Below are 23911 nucleotides of genomic sequence, written 5' to 3' on the forward strand. Positions count from 1 at the left end.
CCAATCCTAACACACCTTCGCCAATAATTATTCCACATTCACAGAACATTTCCCACCTACGGCGGTGATGACATGAGGCTTCTTCCGAAAATTTTGACAGGGCTGCCTTGGGTCAGATCTTCTGAAGACCTAGTAATTGATAGAACTGGGCCAAAGCTCAGTGGACCCTTAGCACAGGTGCAGCTGAACTGCTAGAAAGAACCACGGAACGATTTATAAACTTTTTCAAACCAAGGCCGATACAGGAATGCGGATAAACCTGAAACATGCCCGTACGAGCGTCAGAAACCAACATGGAAACCAGATATGTTCATCCCGACACACCTACCACATTGCAAAGCAATTATGAGCCTGGATATCAGGAAACAAAGGTTAACAATATGCACGAGCTGCCCTCCCTAATACAAATGGCAGCAGTTTCTTAGATGGTGTTCCTGAGGAAATGAGGTACATCCTAAGATGGGAAACCCAACGGATCGGGTGGGGGAAATTGGAGCAAATGGATGGAAGTGACAGAAAGAGAAAACTACTGTCAAGGGGAATCGTACCCCAGGGGCACACCACATAAACCCTACAACCGGGCAACCGCAAGCCCCCCAACTACACACCAAGAGCCCAGGATACCTATTATCCCACCTCACCATCTCAGTAAACCCAACCTCGATCCAGTTGACAGTCAGCTGAGATGCTTTAAGTGTAATGAACTGGCATTTAAAGCCAAACTGCGCGCAAAAAACCCCAAACACGATGCGTCATTCACACCCTCACACCAAAGATCCTCAGGCCCAGTGCTTCATAATACCCTTGGAGCAAAGGGCAACGTTGAAAGTGGGCAGAAGAGAAGTTCTCGCGTAGGAGAAGACACGGGGGGACACAAGTCATGTCAGCATATCCACCAATCCCTTAGTTGGATCCCAATTCTCAACCAAAGGCCCAAGTAAAATTTACCCTTCCAATGTCAAAAGCTGCTAGACTGCCTCAGCTGCCTGCAGGGCTGTCCAGTACAAAGGCTGGTCAGGAATGTGGACTTTTGCAGTCTATGAAATTGATTCCATCCCACGCTACTGGGGGAACGACTTTGGCACACCCAGAGTGAAGCGGGCTAAGAGAGTGCGTGGTTACACCGCCAGCCAAGCCAGGCAGCTTCCAGACCGCCATTCCGTGATTTCTGAGGCCGTTCACAAGGGAACCATGTCTGTGTTAGCTAGCAGAGACCCAGACCGACGTTAGTGGACCCGGATCCCTTGCCAACAACTGAACAGCACCATGCCTCCATGCCCAGACCTGGAGCTGGAAAAGTAACCACACAGCACCATTGCAACCCATTTCAACCCTTACAATCGGCCAACGCCATTAGGATTGCCAGCGGCCTGAACTGTAAAGCAAGCAGACAGCCGCATACCCAAGAGGCTCAGCCCAAGCATCTGAAATAACCACCTGGCTTGCACCCACCGGAGAGCAGTTCACACAGCACGGAACACCCCATCATTTCTGCTTCCGAGGGACCAAGCCCCAGTCCACAGGTCTGGGAATGGACTGGTCTGGTCTCCAGCCCAAGGGAACAGTTCCGCACTGAGCAGGAGCAGATTGACGCCTTACAGAGAAAGCTTGGGCGGCAGCACGGAGCACGCCACCCGCCTTCAGCTCTCTAACCGATGCCGTTTGTTATCGCCACGGACTTTTATACAGGAGACTCCTTTCTGGTGGACACCAGGAAGTATGGCCGCCGCAAAAACGTTGGGGTTCTAACTAAGTAACGGGGAAGCTTCTTAAGCTTTAGCTCCATGATATCATCTCAGTGGTCATCGCTGAGTGTGAACGAGCAAGCCCGAATGTTGGGGAAGTCCTTCCACGGAGGGGATGGGCCGGACATTTGCAAGGTGTCCGTCTTGTGAGATGTGCCAAGAGTGGGAAAGATCAAGGCCCTTCTTCAGCCACCTCCCATGATGAGGTCCATTTCGCAGTAGCTGTGGATTTCTGGTCCTTTCCCAAAAAGACCCCAGAGGAAAGCAGTCATACGGACTTTTGTGACTTTGCTACCTCGAATGGCCGGAAGCAGTTCAGTCTAGGCAACACCAGGGCTAAGCTGGTGTCAGGCCCTACAGACATTTTGCCAGGGTAGGTTGGCCCTCCGACATCTTTTACAGATTCAGGATCTATTTACTGGCAGGAACCATCAAAGAACTGTGGGAAACTCATGGCCGTGAATGCACTTGGTTGCCACCACTGTCCACCCAGATAACCAATGGCCTGTGTGGATAAGGTTTACATGGACCTTTGGGGGCCATGATTACGTCAATTGTCAATGAACACCTCCAACGATTGGGACCCAGTGTTGCAGCAGTTGCTTTTGCCTACAGGGCTGTTACCCACATCCAGTTTAGGGTTTTTCCACGTTTGAACTTGGTTTAGGCCACGAGGTTAAGGTGGCCATTATAGTTGTTGAAGCAAACAATGGGGGGGTTTTACGCCTTTCTCCAGGGACTAATATTCTGACTTTGTAAGTAACCTAGCAAAGCACTCTCCGCCACTCTTTTCAGCCTTTGCTAAAGAGAAAACCTAAAGGATGCTCGAAGAGCAAAAAGGCCTGGTTAATGATAGACATACTAGAGGGGTGTTTCCTATCAAGGTAGGGCCAGGTTATGTGCTTAAGGCGCCACAGCCCATAAGATGTAGCATCATGGGAAGGCGCATTCATGGTCAGAGCGCTGGGAGCTGTTATATACTACCGTTGCATTTCCATTCCGTCCCTACAAGCCCAGAGTGTACCATGTTATTCTCTCAAGCCCTTTTGTTCCAGGAGGGACTTTAAGGTTTGTCATTTACAGTCCCCCCCCAGGGGAAGATGACGCTGAGTGCCTGAAGGTGTCCTACTGGGGGGGCGAAGGGAACAAAAGACAGGGGCGTGGCAAAGAGGTGCCCTCTCCACACACCCTGAATGTCTGCAGCAGCACAATCAGAGGGTGTGCACTGAGCTCGCCCCTTTGTTTCTCGCCACCCCAAGGACACGGAGCTGACCGGGCATACCCTCCATTGACACAGGTAATGCTCACCATTAGACATCACCCTAACGGGTCTCCCTCTGCCCACAGCTGCTATAGAATGGGAGATATCCAAAACATGCTACGATGGGTATAATCCGCTCATACTAACAGTGCTGGCCAATCTCAGTGCGTTCCTGGTACCCAAACCAGTGGGGACATACGCTTTTGCGTGGACTATACGTAAGCTAAATGCGGTAATCGTCCTGAAGCTATCCATATGCATGCCACCGAATGAGCTACTTGCAATAAGTTGGGACGTGCCATTGCAATATCTACATTGACTTACCAGGGTCTGCAAGTCGATCCTGCAAGGAAAGGTCCAGCATTCATCACCCATGCGGTGGGTGTATGAAATTAATGTTCTTCCCTTCGGGATGCGAAAATGCACCCGCCTACCTTCCAGAGCTTGGTAGATGTTTACTTAGGCAGGACTGGGTGACATATGCAGTTGCCTACCAGATGATGTTGGCCATTTTTTCTGAACTCCTGCCCAACACTAGAACCCTGGCGAAAGGTCTTTGAGCCATCAAGGCCAGGCAGGACTAACTGTTTCAAGGCCAATAATGTCAAATAGGCAAACAGAGTAACTTACCTGGAACACAGCTGGGTTCGGGAACCATAAACCACCCTACAGCCAAGGTGGCTGCTATCCAAAGTGGCCTGTCCAAAGTCAAGCAAACAGTCCAATCTTGCTAGGTCTTGGGCGGTACTACAGGCGATTTGTACCACACTACAGTTGAAATCGCTGCACCCACTGACGCACCTGACCAAAAGACCCAGCCAATGCAGTTAGTTGAACTGATGAGAAAACAATTAGTTAAAGAACAAGAAAGAAAGAAAAAGGTACAAGTTACCTCTGTTATTCTAGATGGTAGTACATTTTCAGCCGTGTCTTTCAGCTTAAGACACTGGAGGAAAAAGCTGCCTCCAACAGACCTATACAATTAAAATACTTTTAGCCAATACACATAAAACTCTACCAGCCGAGAATCACAGTTGTCAATACCAGAAAAACATTAAAAGACAAACTGTCTTTCTACCTTGGTACTATACAAAATTGGAAGCAGAAGATAGAAGAGCCTGTAGGTATGTGTGGTCACTCTCAGAGCCTAGAGAGAACAACGGACATAGAACACACACCCAAGCTTCCCTCCACCCAGATTTGAAAGTATCTTGTCCTCTGATTGGTCCTCTGGTCAGGTGTTTGGTTCCCTGTTTGTTAATACTTTACAGGTGAAAGAGACATTAACCCTTAGCTATCTGTTTATGACAGCGCCCCAATCCCAAGCCACAACCCCTGTCCCAGCCCTGAACACCCCCCAAAATCCAGAGCCTCCTCCTGCACCCTAAACCCCTCATCCCTGGCCACACCTCAGAGCCTGCACCCCCAGATGAGAGCCCTCACCCTCTACACCCCAATCTCCTGCCCCAACCCAGAGCCCCCTACCACGCCCTGAACCCCTGGTTTCTGGTCACATCCCCAAGTTACAGCCCTCACCCCCTCCTGCACCCCAACCGCCTGCCCCAGCCCAGTGAATGTGAGTGAGGGTGGGGGAGAGCCAGCCACCAAAGGAGGGGAAATGTAGTGAGCAGAGGGTGGGGCCTCAGGGAAGGGGTGGGACTAGGATATTTGGTTTTGTGGGACTAGAAAGTTGGCAACCCTAATCTTGACTGGAGAAATATAATTAATTCTGGACAGTGTAACCTGTTGAGAAGAGACCAATCCACAACAACTGTTGTGTCAATGTTTTTGGCATTGAATCTGAAATTTGGAAATTCCCTTTTTTTTTTGGAAGCAGCTATCCCTTCACTTTATAATATATATATAGGACTCAACCATGGGTGAGATCGAAGAAACTTTTGTTACCCATAATCTGATGATAAATATATCAACATATTATCATCCATAAAAATACTGGAAAAATTCTACTTTCTGTTACTGTAGTAGGATTTTGTACATCATTTCTATGTAATTTTTAACCAAAGCATAATTTTAAAAAAGATTTAACTTTAATTTTTTTCAATCATTTATTTCTGCCCTGGCTGAGTCATAGCAGATCACATCCAGTGCATCACAGGATATTTTGTTAAGCAGTAAAATGGGCTTGTCCCTGCTTCCATTGAAGCTGATGAATCTTTCCACTGGTTTAACGGAGGGCAATAATGGATCCCACCATGTAACTAATACACATTAGCATCATCCCTTTCAAGCCATCAGCAAATTCCGAGCCATCAGAATCAACATATCATGTATTTAATTTATTTTTCTTTATAAAACAAAGTGAAACACTCATGAAAGGTGCCAGAGTGAAGGTCAGGGAAACTGCAATTCTTCATCAACAGAACAGTGCAGCAGTAATTCAAGTTTCCCAGCACTGCTCCCCACCCATGTGTTGTAACCTTGACCCCTATGAACAACTCTAGGTGTGAAAATACAGTACAATCTCCATGGCTTCTCTGCTGAGATTGCTAACAAGTAGGCCCATTGTGATAGTGGTATTTGTGATACGGGCATCCATCCACAAGGAAGTTCACTGAAGTTACCAACTCATTGCACTTAGCCCTGTAAATGACCCATTAGACAGACATGATTTCTAGAGGGAGCTTTTCAAAGGCACAAAGGACAGTTAACTCCTATTGGCGTTCAGTTGGGCAGCTAAGTGCCAAGTTTCCATATCTTTGAAAATATCCTCCCGCCCTCTCCATCACTATTGATCTGAACCAGGTTCAAACTGATGGCCTAGATCAAAGTTTCTATCCTATTGTTAACCCTCTCTGCAAGATAAACTGGGATCAGAGTCTGGGTGCCAACACAGGGGCTAAAAGTGGGGTACCTCTATGTGGGATTTCTGGCTGGAGCAAGGCTAGTATGGCTACACTGGTAGGCGAACTGGCTACCCCCACCGTACAGGTGTAGCATGGGACATCCTTCTCCATGCGCCTTCTAGAACATCTGACAATATCTGCCCTCCAAAGAGATCAGACTGCCACCACTCAGGTAATGTACCTCCTCTCTTGTAAGAGTTATAATTAAGCCAAAAATAAGGAAAATATCAAGTTAACTCCAATATATAGAAACCTAAGTAGGTGTCATAGAGCTATCCTGTTACTTCTGTTACACAAAGGAAAATAAATAATATTTAATAAACTTATGCAGGAGTTACTCGGGGTAGAGACCATAGCCATTTCTAACCCACCCTCATTAATCTGCCTAGTCTAATCTATCCCATACCCAGTTTGCCTGAGCACCTGATGAAATTATAGAGAAAACCAAACTGAGGTGTTTTTGGTTTCTCTTCCTCCTCCTCAAAGCAAACATTAAGTGTTATTTAAATCCTTCTTCCATTTACTTTTATATTGATCTCTCATATTTATTATTTGCAAGGGCTGGTGTTATTGGGAGAAAGGCATTGTGATGGATGAGGTGGGCCTTACGCTTAGTCCTGAAGGTGATAAAATTTGTAGTAATTCTCTTTTTTGTGAGGAGGGAGTTCCGTAGCTATGGGACAACCAGCAAGAAAGCTCTGCTTCCCATCCCAGCAATCTGACTGTGTTCACAGATAATTCTGTGGTTCCCAGCGAGCAGGAGAGAGAGGGGTCCTCCAGTCTTGTGGGCCCGTCCCATGAAGAACCTTGAATTCGATCTGATATTGGATAGGGAGACTATGTAGCTAACAGAGAACTGGGGATGATGTGTGTGTGTTGATCAGATGTGCTTTAAAATATATTATTGCTATTTATCTTTTTTCTTTCGTTTTTGTTTCCTTGGCAGACTTGTTGGGAAAGGATGAATTCAGAGTTCCTTGCTCTGGAACATGGTGAAGAGATACCAGCTGACTTTGAAAAATGACTGGCCTGCTAAAAGAGTCTGCACCCTGAGTTTCTGTCTTCCAAAATGCAGTTCATCCAGCAGCCTGTTGAAGGATGGACTCTGGATTCCCTCAACTGGAAAGGGGTAACAAGGTGCCATTTGGCTTTGCAGACCAACCTTTGTCTTTCCTGCACCACAGTGCAGTGAATACCTACTCACTGCTCTGTGGCTCTGAAAAGAGCCCTTGGGGGAATTTCATAAGTCTTCAGTGCTGGCCCAACTCGGTACCCATTAAAGCAGTGGTTCTCAAATTTTTGTACTGGTGACCCCTTTCACATAGCAAGCCTCTGAGTGTGACACCTTCCCCTTATAAATTAAAAACACATTTTTATATTGTGACAGACCCAGGCCAATGTGGTACAGGAGTCTAGTAGAGGGCAAATATACTAGTCACTGGCTGAGTAGTTTTCTGTTCCCTGAGTGACTAGAGCAGGGGCTGCACTGGAGTAATCAGGAAACTGCTAGAACCAATTAAGGCAGACGGCTGATTGAAACCGCAGCCACAAGGCAGGCTAATCAGGGCACCTGGAGTTTAAAAGGAGCTCACGCCAGTCAGGGAGGGAGGACTGAGAAGAGGAAGTCGCGTGAGAGAGCTGGGCAGCAAACGAGGCACAAAAGCTGAAGTGACGAGCTGGCCTGGAAGCGACTATGGAGACAACGTGTTATCAGCACCCCGGAGAGAGGCTCCCGTGTCTTCTGGAGGAAGGCTATGGGCGAAATAGCACCAGGCGAGTTGTAATGTCATGGCAGGCTGTTCAAGAGGTATATAGACACAGCTGCAATCCAAGGGCCTGGGCTGACTTGGGAGTTAGAGGGCGGGCCCGGGTACCAAACTTCCAACTCCTGATCCGACTCAGAGAGCCTGACGTCCAGACTGTGGGAAAGATCACGTGAGGTGAGAAAATCTGCCAAGAAGCGCAGGCCCACCAAGGAGAGCAGAAAACTTTGGCAGTGAAAATATTTAACACCATTATAAAATGTTGGATGCAAGAAGCGCATTGGGGTGCATGCTGACAGCTTGTGACCGCCTGGTACTAAACGTCTGTCCCAGATCGGATGTAGCGTACAAATCTGGCGTATCGTGAACCTTGCCCAGAGCTTATAACCAGCTGGATCTTCTCGGCTGCACCAACTAGACTTAGGGGGTTCCTAGTTACCCCCGAGTCACCCCAATCCTTATCCCTGGGGGACCCCAAGGACCCAGAACCCTGGGTCTCCCTCCTCTCCTCCCAGCTTCCCTCCCTTCTGGTTAGCGGTGCGAGACTAGATTCACTCCTTGAATGCAAAACGAAGAAGAGCTATTTCCTCCCTCGAGGTCTTAGGCTAATTCAAAGCTGATCCACGGGAGCTAACACACCAGGAGATTCAACCCCTCCCTGGTCTCGCTAGCCGTAACTAGAGAAAGCTCCAAACCACAAGAGAAAGAGGTTGATTCTTTGCTCACTTTCCCCGGAGCCCTGTTCCCTGCCCTGGGAACCTAGGCAATCAACCACCCAACGCCTGGGCTTATTTCCCGTTTCCCGCCCCCACTCTTGCCTGTCCTACCAATGTAACCAGAGCTCCTTGGGCACAAAAATTCTTCCCCTTGCCTCACTATGAAGCAACTCCACAAGTTTTAAGAAGAAAACTTTATATAAAAAGAAAGAAATCGATACAATAATCTTCATTACAGAAACTCAATAACAGCTTTTTATAGAAAATAGTGAATATACAGTCTGAGTTAAAAGATAGCCCCGTTAAACATCCAGCAAACACACACCTGAAAATTACAACGACAGAAGCTCATCACAGCCGAATTACTTTGCTTCCTTTTTCGTAGCTGCACAGATGTTAGGCGAGTTGAAAGCACAGGGAGGGTAAAGAAAAACTGTGTTTTCTCATCAGCCGAGGAAAACAAAAAGAAACCCAGCAATCAACACACCTGTAAATACAACACAAACTCCTCACAAGCCGAATGATTTGTTTTCCGTTGTACTCACAGAACCTTTAGTAATTTGAGATAAGAGGGAGTTAGAAGAAAAGCTTGTTTACCCACATCCGAGGAAAACAAACAGACCGAGTATACAAATTCCCGCCCCTGACTTTTAAACAATCCAGTTCTCTGATTGGTCCTCTGGTCAGGTGTTTGGTTCCCTTTGTTCACCCTTTACAGGCAAAAGAAAATTAACCCTTACCTTACCTATCTACTTATGACATCCCCCCATATAATAACCTCGTGGCCCCCTGAGGGGTCTCAACCCCCAGTCTGAGAATCCCTGCATTAAAGTCAGTGGGAGTTCTACTATTGGCTCCAATGGGAGCAGAGTTTGACTGGATTTTTAAAAATCCCTCCCACCATGTCTCAACTGTGGTATTTTCAAGAATTAATCATGACCAATATACAGCTTCAACCATCACTTACATGCAGACTTCAGAAGGGAGTCCAGCAACACGAAGTTGTCAAGAGAGGAGCTCCCACTTTCAACCCCTGTGTACATTAAGAAGAGAATCAGACATCACCACCAGCAAAAGGATTCTTCATAATAGAGTTATTCTCATTTTCTCTGTGTAGGACAATATTATACAGAGCAGACTAGACTATCAATATACATTACCATGCAGAAAACAGGTTAATCTCCTGTTCATTTGGCAGTAATGAATCCTAAGAGGAGTCTTCTTTGAAGAGAAATAAATGCAAGATAATGGACTGAGCTTGTAATGGGCTAGCTATTAGTGTGTCTTTGTGTTTATACACGAACAATTAAAATAGACCATCTGGCTCTCTGCTACCATTAAAATGTTTTCTTAACTTTATCCCTTCACTCTTCCCCATGCCAAGCTTCTAATGCTTAGCTTTCAAGGACAAGACAGTAGAAACAGGATGAAAAAATTCCAGCGTTGGACAAAACGGACACTAGAATGCCTGAATTTTCAGATGTGCTGAACACTTGTAGCACCTACTGAAGTCAGCTGAAGTTGTGGGTGCTCAACACTCTGTAAATCAGGCACATACACCTCTACCCCAATATAACGTTGTCCTCGGGAGCCAAAAAATCTTACCGTGTTATAGGTGAAACTGCATTACATCGAACTTGCTTTGATCCGCCGGAGCGCATAGCCCCGCCCCACCGAAGTGCTGCTTTACCACTTTATATCCAAATTTGTGTTACATCGGGTCTCGTTATATCGGAGTAGAGGTGTACTGCCCAAGTTACTGTAAATCCTGAAAGGGAGCTGTGTATAACTGCACTCTATCCATACAAAACTGGATGAGGCACCATGAGGGGAAAGGAAGGAGGAGTTATCTGAAATGACAAGTATCAGAGGGGTAGCCATGTTAGTCTGGATCTGTAAAAGCAGCAAAGAATCCTGTGGCACCTTATAGACTAACAGACGTTTTGGAGCATGAGCTTTCGTGGGTGAATACACACTTCGTCGGATGCATGTCTGTTTCTGAAATTACACTTCATCTCTCTGATGCCTCTAAATCATAGTGTAACATACATGGGGAAAATATTGCAAATTAAGCCTTCTAAGTTAATATTCAAAATGCAGCCTAAAGAACAGGGAAAAACATGATTATCAACCTATGGTAGTGCCAGCACAGAAAGAGAATGAACCAAGGTGACAACTCCACACGTGATAGTGCGATGGAGAGACACAGGGGACAGGTAGCTTTGGCCTTTCTGTGGTAACATCTAGCACACAGTATTTACCATTTATATTACGATTACATCCAAAGGCTGCAGTCAGGACTAGCGTCACATTGTGGTAGTTACAGAAACACAAATGAAGAGCCAATCCTTACATGGGACACCTTACCAAAAAATTGTTCATCTGCATACCCTAGGAGGCTCAAATATGTTTTGAGTGAAGAAGGGGAAGGTCAGATATACTATTGCAATTTACAGTAGGAATCCCATAGTATATGAAGTACTTCATCGAACTCTGTCACCCTTGAGAAATAAGATCTTAGTTGATATACTTGTTGTAATCACTGGTAAATAGATATTATATGAAGACCTTTGTGGTCCCGTCTAACCCTAAGGTTCTATGATTCTATGGGTATGCACAATACACTCTCAGTAAGAGGATGGTGCCATCTGCCTGCCTCTCCCATAACAGGCCCTAGAGAACAGGAATATCCACTGTGAACACTCATTTTATAGTATCAGAGGGGTAGCCGTGTTAGTCTGGATCTGTAAAAGCAGCAGAGAATCCTGCGGCACCTTATAGACTAACAGACGTTTTGGAGCGTGAGCTTTCGTGGGTGAATACCCACTTCGTCAGACACAGGCCTGCGTATGATGAAGTGGGTATTCAATCACGAAAGCTCATGCTCCAAAACGTCTGTTAGTCTATAAGGTGCCACAGGATTCTCTGCTCATTTTACAGTGTTGATCACTGATTTAATTTTCAATTTCTACAAATGAAAGACTGCATCAGTCACTGTACTTTATGGGCCTGCTTCGCTTGATTCTTATGGCCGGTGCCTTGTATAATGCAGGTGTAAATGGTTAAACAAGGGACAAGGCAGTAGTGAATCTTCCCTATGTCTAAGTGTTTGAGGTAACAAATCAGATAAGGTAGTATCGGGTACAGTATGAGAACCTGAATGGAACAGGATAGAATTATAAAGCTAGGAAAAAAAGGCCTCAGTTTGATTATTAAAATGGTGAGCTCTTTGGAGCAGGGTCTGTGTTTGTACAATACTTACTATAATGGGGGTCTTCTTAGGCACTGCTGAAATAGAAATAGTAACATAAAAAAAACCCTGTATGGTTTCTGACAGATAATCAACCTCACATCACAATCAAAATCTTCACTGTTTATACCTTGAGAGGTAACATCAAATTTCTGGCAGGCTGATAGATAGCCTGGTTACAAGTCTCCTGAGAGATGATAGTTCTGAATAGTATATTGATATTGCAGATTGGTTTTGTTAGCAGCTTACTGTAGCTTGTGTCCAAATCAAATTTCCTTGTGCGTGGAAAAGCATATGAGGTGGAAAGTTATGAAGAAACATATGACAGAATGGCAAAAAAAGCCCAGAAAAACAAAATGTGTACTGCAGTATTCTTTTTAGATCCAAAGCTGAGTTGTAGGGGTTTATCTTGGATCTGAACTTGCCAAAATTTAGATTATGTAGTTCACAGGAATAGGGTTATTGCATAACAGATATAAGCTAGTCCAGCACTTTGAACATACTCTCTTGGGCATGTTTTCATAATGACTTCCCTGTTCTGACAACACATTTAGTGAGGGGCCTGAACCAAAATTCACTAATCCAAACCCCAGAAACTTTTCCATTAGCACTAACGGATCAGATCCCAAAAACTATTCAACCATTGCAAATCAGGACATAGCCCTTAAACAGAGGATGATTTTCTAAAATACAAGCACCTGTTCCTCCAACTGACGTCAGTGGGCCTTGTGGGAGTTCAGCACCTCTGAAAATCAGGCCTAGCATGTGTTTGAAATCTTCAGCCAAATTAGCTACAAATTCATAGCTCTGACCAATACCTTAGAAAATTCAACAGCAAATACTGTAGTCTTCTTTTACTAGATCTTCTGGATCTAGTAAAAAACATTACAACTGGAACTACAGTCTGTCCAATTTTATTTGCCCACTGCACTTTTTAGTATATGCTATGAATTCACCTGAAAAGCTATCCCTTCCCCCTCAGTGGTTTGAGCATTGGTCTGCTAAACCCAGGGTTGGGAGTACAATCCTTGAGGGGGCTACTTAGGGATCTGGGGCAAAATCAGTACTTGGTCCTGCTAGTGAAGGCAAGGGGCTGGAATCGAGGACATTTCAGGGTCCCTTCCAGTTCTATGAGATAGGTATATCTCCATATATTATATTGTGTCAGATTAGACTGTAAACTGTTTGGGGCAAGAACCATTTCTTCATATGCATTCGTTAATAGCTTAGGCAGAGTGGGTCCTGATCGTGACTGGGTCTTTGGATGATATTGCAATACAAAATAATACATAAAAATGTTGTAAGTGCCTGTCTGCAATGGCAATAGGTACTCTACAAGCCAATGAAATTGATAAATATACAATAAATATTCCACTCCACAGCAGCCCCCCTTCTGGCCCATTTTCTTTCTATTAAGTAAACCCAAATGGGTTGACATGAGCAGTGACTGTAGAGTGATATAGTTGGGTGCAGTGGAAGCTGTTAAAAACAACCTTGCATCATCACCAAGGACATAGAAATATGCATTCTCAGTGCATTTCTTCTTCTTAGTGGGAGCAGCTGACCCAAAGTCATTTGAGCTTTGGACAGAGAGATGTGTTGTCTGAGTTGAGGACTGGACACTTGAGACCATCATTCTCCCCTGATTTATACCTGTTTATACAGGTGTAACTCCATGGACTTCAACATTGTTACTCCTGACTGATGTCGGTGCAAGAAACTCAGCCCCTGGGCTGCACAGAAGTGAGTCCCCACCTGGTTTAGAACCAGATGTACAGAACAAATATAAAGTGGGCACTTACTTTGCTGTGCTAGTGTAGAGCTGAGCTGGCACGGAAAACATTAGGAAGAGGTGGTTGTCTGAAACGGACATAAATCCTCCCTGCTGTTTTTCAAAGGAGGGAAGATTACTGTTCCCTTTTGACCACCCAAATCACCTGAATAGGCATCCAGGTGATGTGAGAGGCACTGGGAGTCTGTTGCGAATACTTCACAGTGAAAGGTATAGAAAATGACTTGTTGACTTAAAAGAGTAAGAAAAATCCTGGCCCCACTGAAGTCAATGGCAAAGCGCCTATTGACTTAACTGAGGCCACGATGTCATGCTAAGTGTAGTTTTGGATGATTTATCATGTGTGTAAGCAGGTATCTTTCCCCTCTTCACAGTATGTGTGTATAGCTTCACTCTAGTTTTATTGTTCACTGTTGTTCATCCTTAGGCTGTAATGTTAGAGTGCAAGAAATAAGAATATATTTGGCATATGAGAATAGCGCAGCTGAAGTCGACGTATCTTAAATCAAATTAAAATTACTTACTTCACATCCTCGTGATGCTGGATCGACGGCCGCAGCTCCCCCCTCGACTTTGTTTCCGCCTCTCGCACTGTGGAGTTCAGCAGTCGACGGGAAAGTGATCGGGGATCAATTTACCGCGTCTACACTACACATGATAAATCAACCCCCGATATATCGATCACTACCCCCCAATCCGGTGGGTACTGTAGACATACCCCTACAAACATAAGTAGAACAAGGATGTTTAATGTACTAAAATACATATCTTTCAGCTTTAGAATTGCAGCCTTTTTGTCCTATTCCAGTCAAAACTGAAAGAGAAGTTTATTGATTAAAGTCCGGTCTCTAGTGGTCATAAGGCACCATTACAAATTACCAGTAACAACTCACTGTGGCCATTTGCCAGTCTTTCTCCTCCCATTGATTACTTCCAGTGAACTTTAAACTAGCTTAACAAAGCTGGGACCAAGTTTCCATCTTGGCAGCCTAACCTAGCTGCCCAACTCCTATGCTGAAAGAGGTACCTCAAATGGATGTTTGGGTGTGCTGATCTCAGTATCTAGTTTTAGGTACCCATGTTTGAAAACGTTCTTCCCCTTCTTTAACTTGCTAGGTTTTTAAAGCTCAACAGCTTCCATTTTACCAGTGTCTAGCAGAAGGAAGGGACTCTAGATCCCAAAAGCTTGTAGGCAATACAAATTTCTGGTCAATTAATGAAAAATGTAGTTATCCTACATATATTTAACCCTTGGAACTCACTGCCATAACATATTATTGAGGTCAAAAGTTTTAAAAAGTGGCTTAATCATGTATATAGATAACAACATGCACTATTTCATTAGATAGGTCATCAATTTATATGGCATAAAAATCTTCCATGTTTTAGGACAAGTAAACTGCTGTCTAGGGTTAAGAAGAAATATCCTCTGTGGGGACTGTGGAGGTTCATTGTCCCCTATGGAAGCTTCACATCTGCCTCTGAAGTATCTAGTTATTAGCACTGATCACTGGGTATGAATGGGTAAGTCCTCTACTTAGATGCGATAGCTGATAGATTCCTTCACCAAGTAGTTGTTGAACCAACAAGAGGGGATGCCATTTTAGATTTGGTTTTAGTGAGTAGTGAGGACCCTCATAGAAGAAATGGTTGTAGGGGACAACCTTGGTTCGAGCGATCATGAGCTAATTCAGTTTAAACCAAATGGAAGGATAAACAAAAATAGATCTAGGACTAGAGTTTTTGATTTCAAAAGGGCTAACTTTAAGAATTGAGGAAATTAGTTAGGGAAGTGGATTGGACTGAAGAACTTGGGGATCTAAAGGTGGAGGAAGCCTGTAATTACTTCAAGTCAAAGTTGCAGAAACTATCAGAAGCCTGCATCCCAAGAAAGGGGGGAAAATTCATAGGCAAGAGTTGTAGACCAAGCTGGATGAGCATCTCAGAGAGATGATTAAGAAAAAGCAGAAAACCTACAAGGAATGGAAATTGGGAGGGATCAGCAAGGAAATCTACTTTATTGAGGTCAGAACAGGTAGGGATAAAGTTAGAAAGGCTAAAAGCCATGTAGAGTTGGACCTTGCAAAAGGAATTAAAACCAATAGTAAAAGGTTCTATAGCCACATAAATAAGAAAAAAACAAAGAAAGAAGAAGTGGAACCGCTAAACACTGAAGATGGAGCGGAGATTAAAGATAATCTAGGCATGGCCCAATATCTAAACAAATACTTTGCCTCAGTCTTTAGTGAGGCTAATGAGGAGCTTAGGGATAATGGTAGGATGACAAATGGGAATGAGGATATGAATGTAGATATTACCACATCCGAGGTAGAAGCCAAACTCGAACATCTTAATGGGACTAAATCGGGGGGCCCAGATAATCTTCATCCAAGACTATTAAAGGAACCGGAACATGAAATTACAAGCCATTAGCAAGAATTTTTAGTGAATCAGTAAACTCAGGGGTTGTACTGTAGGACTTTTGCTAACATAGTTCCTATTTTTAAGAAAGGGAAAAAAAAAGTGATCCGAGTAACTATAGGCCTGTTAGTTTGACATCTGTATTATGCAAGGTCTTGGAAAAAATTTTGAAGGAGAAAGTAGTTAAGGACATTGAGGTCAATGGTAATTGAGACAGAATACAACATGGTTTTACAAAAGGTAGATTGTGCCAAACCAACCTGATCTCCTCCTTTGAGAAGGTAACAGATTTTTTTAGACAAAGGAAACACAGTGGATTTAATTTACCTCGATTTCAGTAAGGCATTTGATATGGTTCCACACGGGGAATTATTAGCTAAATTGGAAAAGATGGGGATCAATATGAAAATTGTAAGATGGATAAGGAACTGGTTAAAGGGAGACTAAACGGGTCTGTTAGCTCTTGGGTAAGCTACAGGCCTACCCAGAATCTCGCAAGAAGAGGCCCATAACACACTGTAGTATTGGCCTTTAAATGAAGTAAAGTGAACACCCGCACGGGGACCCGGCGTTGCGTCACCAAGAGGTGGGCAACCCACGCACAGAGCCAAGCGTAGGAGTCCAAGGCGGGAACGCGAAGCCTACAGCTAATAAACAGGGTGCAAAAACAGCTCAAACATAGGCAATAGGCTTCTTAGAGTCATGCCCGCCCCTTGCTTAAGGCCAGGGACTTCTCACAGCACGCTTGCCATGGGCCATATCAAACAAGATCTTACTGGTTTGCGCAGATATACTAGTGTGCTTGGCCCTATCAAACCACTTATACTGTACTTGTTCTTACAGATAACGTACCCAAGAAAGCGTAAAACACCAGCAGGCCGAACCAGTTACCGCGGTTCCCTGACAAGGTCTACTGAATAGTGAACTGTCAGCTGAAGGAGGTTACTAGGAATTTCGCCAGGAATAGATTGTTGGGGCATCATGGTAACCTTTAATTACGACACTTGCACAAAAATGGAATCGGCGATATAAGTTGCGGATAGAACAAACTGGAGGTATTGCTTAACAACAGAGAAGGAGCGGGATATCATACAGAAGATCTGGATCGACCTTGGTAAACTGAGTAAATAGTAATAGGATTATTAAATAGTGAAAGTGCAAAGGTCATGCATTAGGAAATAACAAGATTTAGTATAAAATGGTGGACACATCATTGAAGTAACAGAGGAGGAAACGAGCTCGGAGTTTGAGTGACAACAAGGATGACATGAGCCGCCAATGGATGGCGCTTGTAAAGAAGTAATAGCAGGTTTAGGACTGCTCAGGACAAGGTATATTCCAAAAGATAAGGAGGTATAGTACCATGTAACAGCACTGTGAGACCGCTCTCTGGAATACTGGTGCAGTCTGGTCTCCATGTTAAAAGGATGAATTCAAACTGGAACAGGTTCAAGACGAGGCTATACGATATCTGAGGAATGAAAAACCTGTCAAGTGACTTATTTAGTCTGACCAAAGAGCTGCTGTTAGGAGACTACCCATTGAAGGTATGGCTCTTATGAACATATATCAGAGGGAATATCAATCAGAGGGAGGGAATTATATAAGCTTCAGTACCAAATGGATCACAAGAACAAATGGTCATAAATAACTGAAGCTAAGGAAGTTGAGACTGAAATTAGACGAAAAGTTTCTAACTCATTAGAAGATAAGTTCTGGAACAGCCTCAAGGGATAGTGGGAGCAAAGAGACATATCTGGCTTCAAGACTAAGCTGAATAAAGTTATGGAGGGATGGTAATGATGGATAAGCCTAATTCGCAGGAGGTTGATCAAGAGATAATGCCAAATATCAGAGAGAGGCCCAGTGAGGCTGAAGGAACGTTAGATGGGATGGATCTGAGTTACTAGAGAGAATTCTTTCCTGGGTGTCTGGCTGGTGAGTCTTGCTCACATGCTCAGGGTTTAACTGATGGCCATATTTGGGGTTGGGAAGGAATTTTCCTCCAGGGCAGATTGGCAGAAGCCCTAGGGGTTTTTTTGCCTTCCTCTGCAGCATGGGGCATGGGTCACTTGCTGGAAGCTTCTCTGCACCTTGAAGTCTTTAAACCATGATCTGAGGACTTCAGTGGGTCAGACACAGGTTTGATACAGGAGTAGGTGGGTGAGATTCTGTTGCCAGCATTGTGCAGGAGGTCAGACTAGATGATCATAATGGTTCCTTCTAACCTTAAAGTCTATGATACTTCTTTACTGGCATTCTATACTCTGAAAATAAAATAAAAAACCTTAACTACAATGATGCGATAAAGTGAAAAGAGTTTTTAGATCACAGGCAGTCTGATAAGACCAATGTACAAAGGGATTGCTGATCCTCATGTACACCTATGCGCTGGTGATGGATTGCCCCCTATCCTCCGGGACACCACCTGATGTACTGGGGTACCACTGAGCTCACCTTTTCCACCAGCCTGGGCTCCCTTACACTGGCTTGCTGAGCCAGGCCCTCAAGCCTCCTCCAGCACACACACAGGTAGGGACACACCCAGCTGCAGAAAGACACAGACACTGAGATCAGCTCCGCATAGGAAGGCTTCAGCTAGAGAGTTGCCCAGCACTCAAGTGCACACTCTCTCTGGAGTGTAAACCCAAAATTGTATCATCTTGCACTGCACAGAAATCTATACAGCATAAGCTCATGAAATCCACCCACCCCCCAATGTGGAGGAAGATATGCACAGCTTCCCCCTGCCCCCGCCCCCCATTATGAATTCCACAAACTGGTTTTAGAGAAAACAAAAACAAGTTTATTAACTACAAAAGATAGATTTTAAGTGACTGTAAGTGATAGCAAACAGATCAAAGCAGATTACCTTAGTACAGGGTTCGGTAACCTTCGGAACGCAGTGCTCAGGGTAATTTGCTGGGGGGGAGGGGCACAAGACATTTTGTTTATGTTGACTGTTCACAGACACTGCCTCCCGCAGCTCCCAGTGGCTGTGGTGCCCCGTTCCCAGCTAATGGGAGTTGTGGGAAGCTATGCATCTATGCAAACCACCAAATGATGTAACTAAATTGATTTCAGTAGAGTAACAGCATAAATGAATTTGACCCCTAATAAATAGCTGAACTGAAATCATCATTATAAGGGCACTATCTGAAGCCAGGGTAGATTGATTAAAATCAAAGCAATGTAAATCATTGATTTAATACAATCTATTTTAATCATGTTTTTCATTTGTACTTTTTTCTTATTTTCCTAAAGAAAGGTTGAGTCATTGGTTCGTAACCATTAAAATATGTTGATTGGCAACTATCTATAGACTTTACTCTAAATTTGGTGCTTCTTTTTTCTAATCAGGAAGACACAATGTATGTATATACATTTTAAGCAATTATATAATATAACACATTTATTCAGATTCTTGATTTTTACATATTTTTATTATCTTAGAAAATGTTGAATGATGTATTTCTTATTTGCTAGATGATTAATTTTTTACTTAGTGATTTGTAGCAAACTCTACTTGTATGGAAATTCAGATTGAATTAAAGTTGCACAAAAACAGCATTTTAACTTTTTTATTAAATAAAACTACCTTAAATGGCTGGAAACATAAGAAAAACATTCTATCTGTAAGTTTTATCAAAACTTGTTTTACATATAAAACTATGTGATTTATTAAACAAAGGAAGCATTATCTGTAGTTTGTGAAATGAACTGATTATTTCTGGTCACTATGGGGTGGTCTTCACTATGGGGAGATCGACGCTGCTGCAATCGATGCAGCAGGGATTGATTTAGCGGGTCTAGTGAAGACTTGCTAAATCGATGGCAGAGCATTCTCCGGTCGACCCCGATACTCCACCTCTCCGAGAAGAGTAAAGCAAGTCAACCATAGCACATCGCCCGTTGACACCGTGTGGTGAAGATATCAGGGTAAGTCAACCTAAACTGTGTCGATTCCAGCTACATTATTCACATAACTGGAGTGGTGTAACTTAGGTCGATTTACCCCTGTAGCGAAGACAAGCCCTATATCTTTCAGGGTTGTAGAGCTCATCCTCTTACACCTGGTTTTTATTCATAGATTGGAAGAAGAAAACAAGATTTCCTGCTTTTTTAACACCCAATTGGTTTACTAACTTTAGATGAACCAGTCATTGAACTGAACTAGCTGAATAAACTGAAATGGAGAAAATATGGCATCCACAGAAAAGGTTACTGCTTACAAAAGCTGATTTAGCACTTGAAAAACTCAGGTTCCATGTGCTTAACCCATGACTTCCACCAGTTCAGTTATTTGAATTTCTTTAAAACTTGTCAGCAAACATATACTGCTTAATATTATTTTGTATTTAATTTCATGATTTTAATAAATTATAAGTAGTTTAGGTCTTAACATAGGTTATCAATTTCAAATTTAATGTTAAATAGGTTTATTTAAACCTGTACTTAATTCAAATAAAAATCCAAATTCAATTTCTAAAAACTGTTTTTTAATTAAAAAAACATTGATTTTTAATCTGCCCTCTCTGCAATGCTGCATTTATGTGTCAAGAGCTGTTTTTTATGGATCTATACTTTGTCCATAAAAAGCCATTTTGGACTGAGACACAGCATAAGGTCTTAAGACAAGGACCAAAACACCAGCTCTGGGCTCTCCATTCCTAGAGTACGGTGAAGAGATGCCAGTTAACTTTGCAGACCATCAGTTTTATTCCCTAGAGTCCACTGAACTACCCAGCTGCTGCAAATAGATTCAGTTCTCCTGATCTTTTAAGAAAGAAAATGTGACTGGTTTCTGGATAAAAGAAGAATAAATCAACCAGCACACACCAGTCAGTAAAGTATCTCCACTGAAGAACTTGGATTTCTTTTCCCCTACCTAGTGCGATATGGTAATTGCCCTTGTGATGAAATAACAGTCTGATGTGAGACACTATTCGAGGCTTTTCTTATTGTCTGCCTCTTTCACCTCTTTCACAGTGCAGCCATTCGCTCCTCTGTGCCCACAGAAACCATGAAAAAATAAGCTGCAGCTACCTGCCATGTGGCAACAGTCTCTGATTATCCCAGGAATCATCCTGCAGCGGTGGAAATTTCTAAGATGCATGACGAAAAGGCTAGAATTATCACAGTGGAACGCTAAGAGCCAGGAAGTACCTCTTTCTTTTCGCTCTTTGTTTCTCCATCATTTCCCCTTTTTTTCTCTCTTTAATCTATCATTTCCTTTCAGAGCACGTGTTCATTCTCCTGCAAGAGAAGCCAGGGAGCCCGCTAGATAGTAACCACTGCCCTTGGGTTCAATCCCTGCAATGAGTCCCTTGGGCAGCCCCAGCATGAAGGGAAGGGAATAGTGTAGCATCTAGAAAGCCCTAGTTCCTCTTTTATTGAGCACATTTTATAGACAGCGCAAGTAGTGCTGCCTGTAGTTAAGGTTGCCTGACATTTTCATCGTAAGATCATGTGTTCAGTTGCTTAGAACTTGGACAAACTTTAACTGTTCATGCTTAAATTCTACACACCAATGCCTGTAGTGATGGGGTCTGGGATGCAGTGAGGGTCCTGGGACTGGAATAAGGACAGGATACAGTGGCCAGGGGCAGAAGGGGTCAGGTTTGGAGAGAACAGGGGCAGAAGAGTCTGTGACCACCCTACAGCACATTCCTCTCCAAACCTGGAACCGAACCCAGGATTTCTGAGTCTCAACATTCTTTTACTGACAAAAAAAAGCAGTGAAACCCCATGGCAAAATGTGTGCCTCATCTCTCTCTAGCAGCTTGCCCATACAGAACATGACAACCTACTATTGCTATCAGTTACACTGTTAGCTGAAGTGACAGAGGTCTCTGCAGTGAACCTAAACATTTTAATCCTGCTGGTGACCCATATGGGTGTCAGTATAGTTCTACTTCATGGCATTTGTTTTTTTCAGTTTGCTTTTTTAAAAACTAAGCCATTACATACAAAAAAACCTATATTAGAAAAAGTTAACGTTGCAAAAATCGAGCATGCAAATGTGTTAGGAAATGCCAGAATTAAGGTTGCCCGTGCATTTAGAGAATAATTCAGGCTTATGTACTGAATGAGGCTGTTTCCTCTAAGATGCCTGCCTCATTTGTTGCAGAAGATGGAAGGTGTGTAGTGAATGAGACAGGGCATTACAGGAAAAGAGTGGTCTCATGGCTAAGGCAGCTGAACCACCCTGAAGAACTGGATTCTACCCCTGCCTCTGCTACATAATTCCTATGCTATGCTGGGCAAGTCATTTAAGCTGAACTTTTCACTATGTAGTCTTCATTTTGTTGGATGACCAATTTCAGGTGCTGGGGTCTGATATGCAGAAATGCTGAGCACTTACAGCTGCAACTGAAGTTAAGGGGTACTGTGCTGTGCTCTAAACAAACAACAAGTGTTATAAATGCGAAGTTCTCTGAAAAATCAGGCCATCGGTATCTCAACCTGGGCACCCAAAATCAGTTCACACTTTTGATATTCATCTCTGTTCCTTGGTTCCCTATCTGTAAAATGGGGATAACACCACCTCTTCATCTCATAGGGATGTTGTGAGAATAAATTCAGGAACGTGTGAGAAACACTCAGATATGATAGTGATGAACAACATAGAAGGCACAAGGGGAAAACAACAATAAGTCTGTTTTCAGGTCATGATTTTAATAGTAGGCAATAAATGAGGCCTGGAGTCATACACAGAAGGATAAGGATAAAATGAATTACTGAATAGCCACTATGCAGTGAGCATCATCCAGCCTGTGCACTGAATCAGGCAGGGGTTCAATGAAAAAAATAGTATGAGATCATGAAATTTAAGGCTATGTCTACATCATAATCAGTAGGTGTGATTGCAGCCAGATAGACATAACTGAGCTAGCTTGATCTAATCAAAGCTAGTTCACGTAACAGACAGGAAGCCGCACAAGTATGGGTCCTGGAAAGGCAGGGCTAGCCCATGCCATTGCCTGTGCTGCTATGGCTTCACTGCTATTATTACTCGTGCTAGCTTTCATCCAGATCAAAGCTAGCTCAGGTATGTCTACATGCACCGACTGCAGTGTAAACATACCCAAAGGCTGTACCATCATGCACAGGGCTGTGTCTAGTGGGGTGAGGGGGCCCAGGGCCAAATCAGCTGGTATGGGCCCCTCAACACTTTTTATAGAGGTGAATAATATGTTTTCTACTGGACAAAGGCTAGTTAGATTTTTGACAAACTCTGAGCAAATGATGCCCCTCACTGAGTCGGACAGCGATGCAAAGGCAAAGAAAGGGAGAACAGAGGGAAAGCCTTCATTTTCTGGAGCATTTTCTTTGTAACAAGGTAAGCTTGCTGCTCAGTAGTGCTATCGGATTGCCGTGTTTTTCTTTCTTTTGTGGTGTACTTACTTTAATTTATTTTAATTGGGTCTGGGACTGAGGACAATCGTCAAATCTTAAGCCTCCAAACAACAAAGCCAGGGCACGAAGCTACCAAGAATAAAATACAAGGTACACAATGATTCGTCTCTTTAGTGACTGAGGGTTTTCGTTTTGTTTTTTTTGCCCCTGTAAATAATCCGGCAGGGTTCAAGAAGTTGCAAGAGAGGCTCAACTGTCTCTAAATCATAGAAGTTAGAGGTGGGAAAGCCATATTTACTAGTCCCCAAACCAGGGCAGGTTTTGATCTCTCCATGCCTAGATTTATTAGCAAGCAGCAACTGGAAACACAGTCATTTTATATTTGTTTTAGACTTTTAGTTCCTTTATGATGGCAAATGGAAATTCAGTCCCATTTGCAAACCAATACACCGGAGCTGGAAATAGTGTGAGACCCCAGCAACCTTCCTGCAGCTACCTCATAAAGGCTGAACTAATCATTAGCTGCAGAGGTAAAGCGAGGGCTGTTCTCTCCACCTGAGATCCCAGGCAGCAGCCAAGGGAGAGGTGAATGGCTATTGCAGGGGTCCCCAACGTGGTGCCCGCGGGGGCATGTTAATGCGCCTGCGTCGTGGTCCCCGGGACAGGACCTGCCGAAATGCCGCAGCAGCATTTTGGTGGGTACGCTTCTCAATGACGTTGCTTGTCGTTGACAAGTGACA

The 23911-nt window shown here is 43.6% G+C and overlaps 1 protein-coding gene across 1 annotated transcript in view; it reads right to left on the minus strand.

The window, feature by feature from the left end:
• GABRR3 (gamma-aminobutyric acid type A receptor subunit rho3) overlaps window positions 1-11869 on the minus strand; it is a 61602-nt gene extending 49733 nt beyond the window's left edge. The window contains exon 1 of the mRNA XM_075072856.1: window positions 11730-11869. The gene's annotated coding sequence lies outside the window, so the exon portion shown is untranslated. The remainder of the gene's footprint in view (window positions 1-11729) is intronic.
• Between the last annotated feature and the right edge of the window lie 12042 nt (window positions 11870-23911).

The sequence above is a fragment of the Chelonoidis abingdonii genome, chromosome 1, assembly GCF_003597395.2.
Source record: "Chelonoidis abingdonii isolate Lonesome George chromosome 1, CheloAbing_2.0, whole genome shotgun sequence".
Lineage (NCBI taxonomy): Eukaryota > Metazoa > Chordata > Testudines > Testudinidae > Chelonoidis > Chelonoidis abingdonii.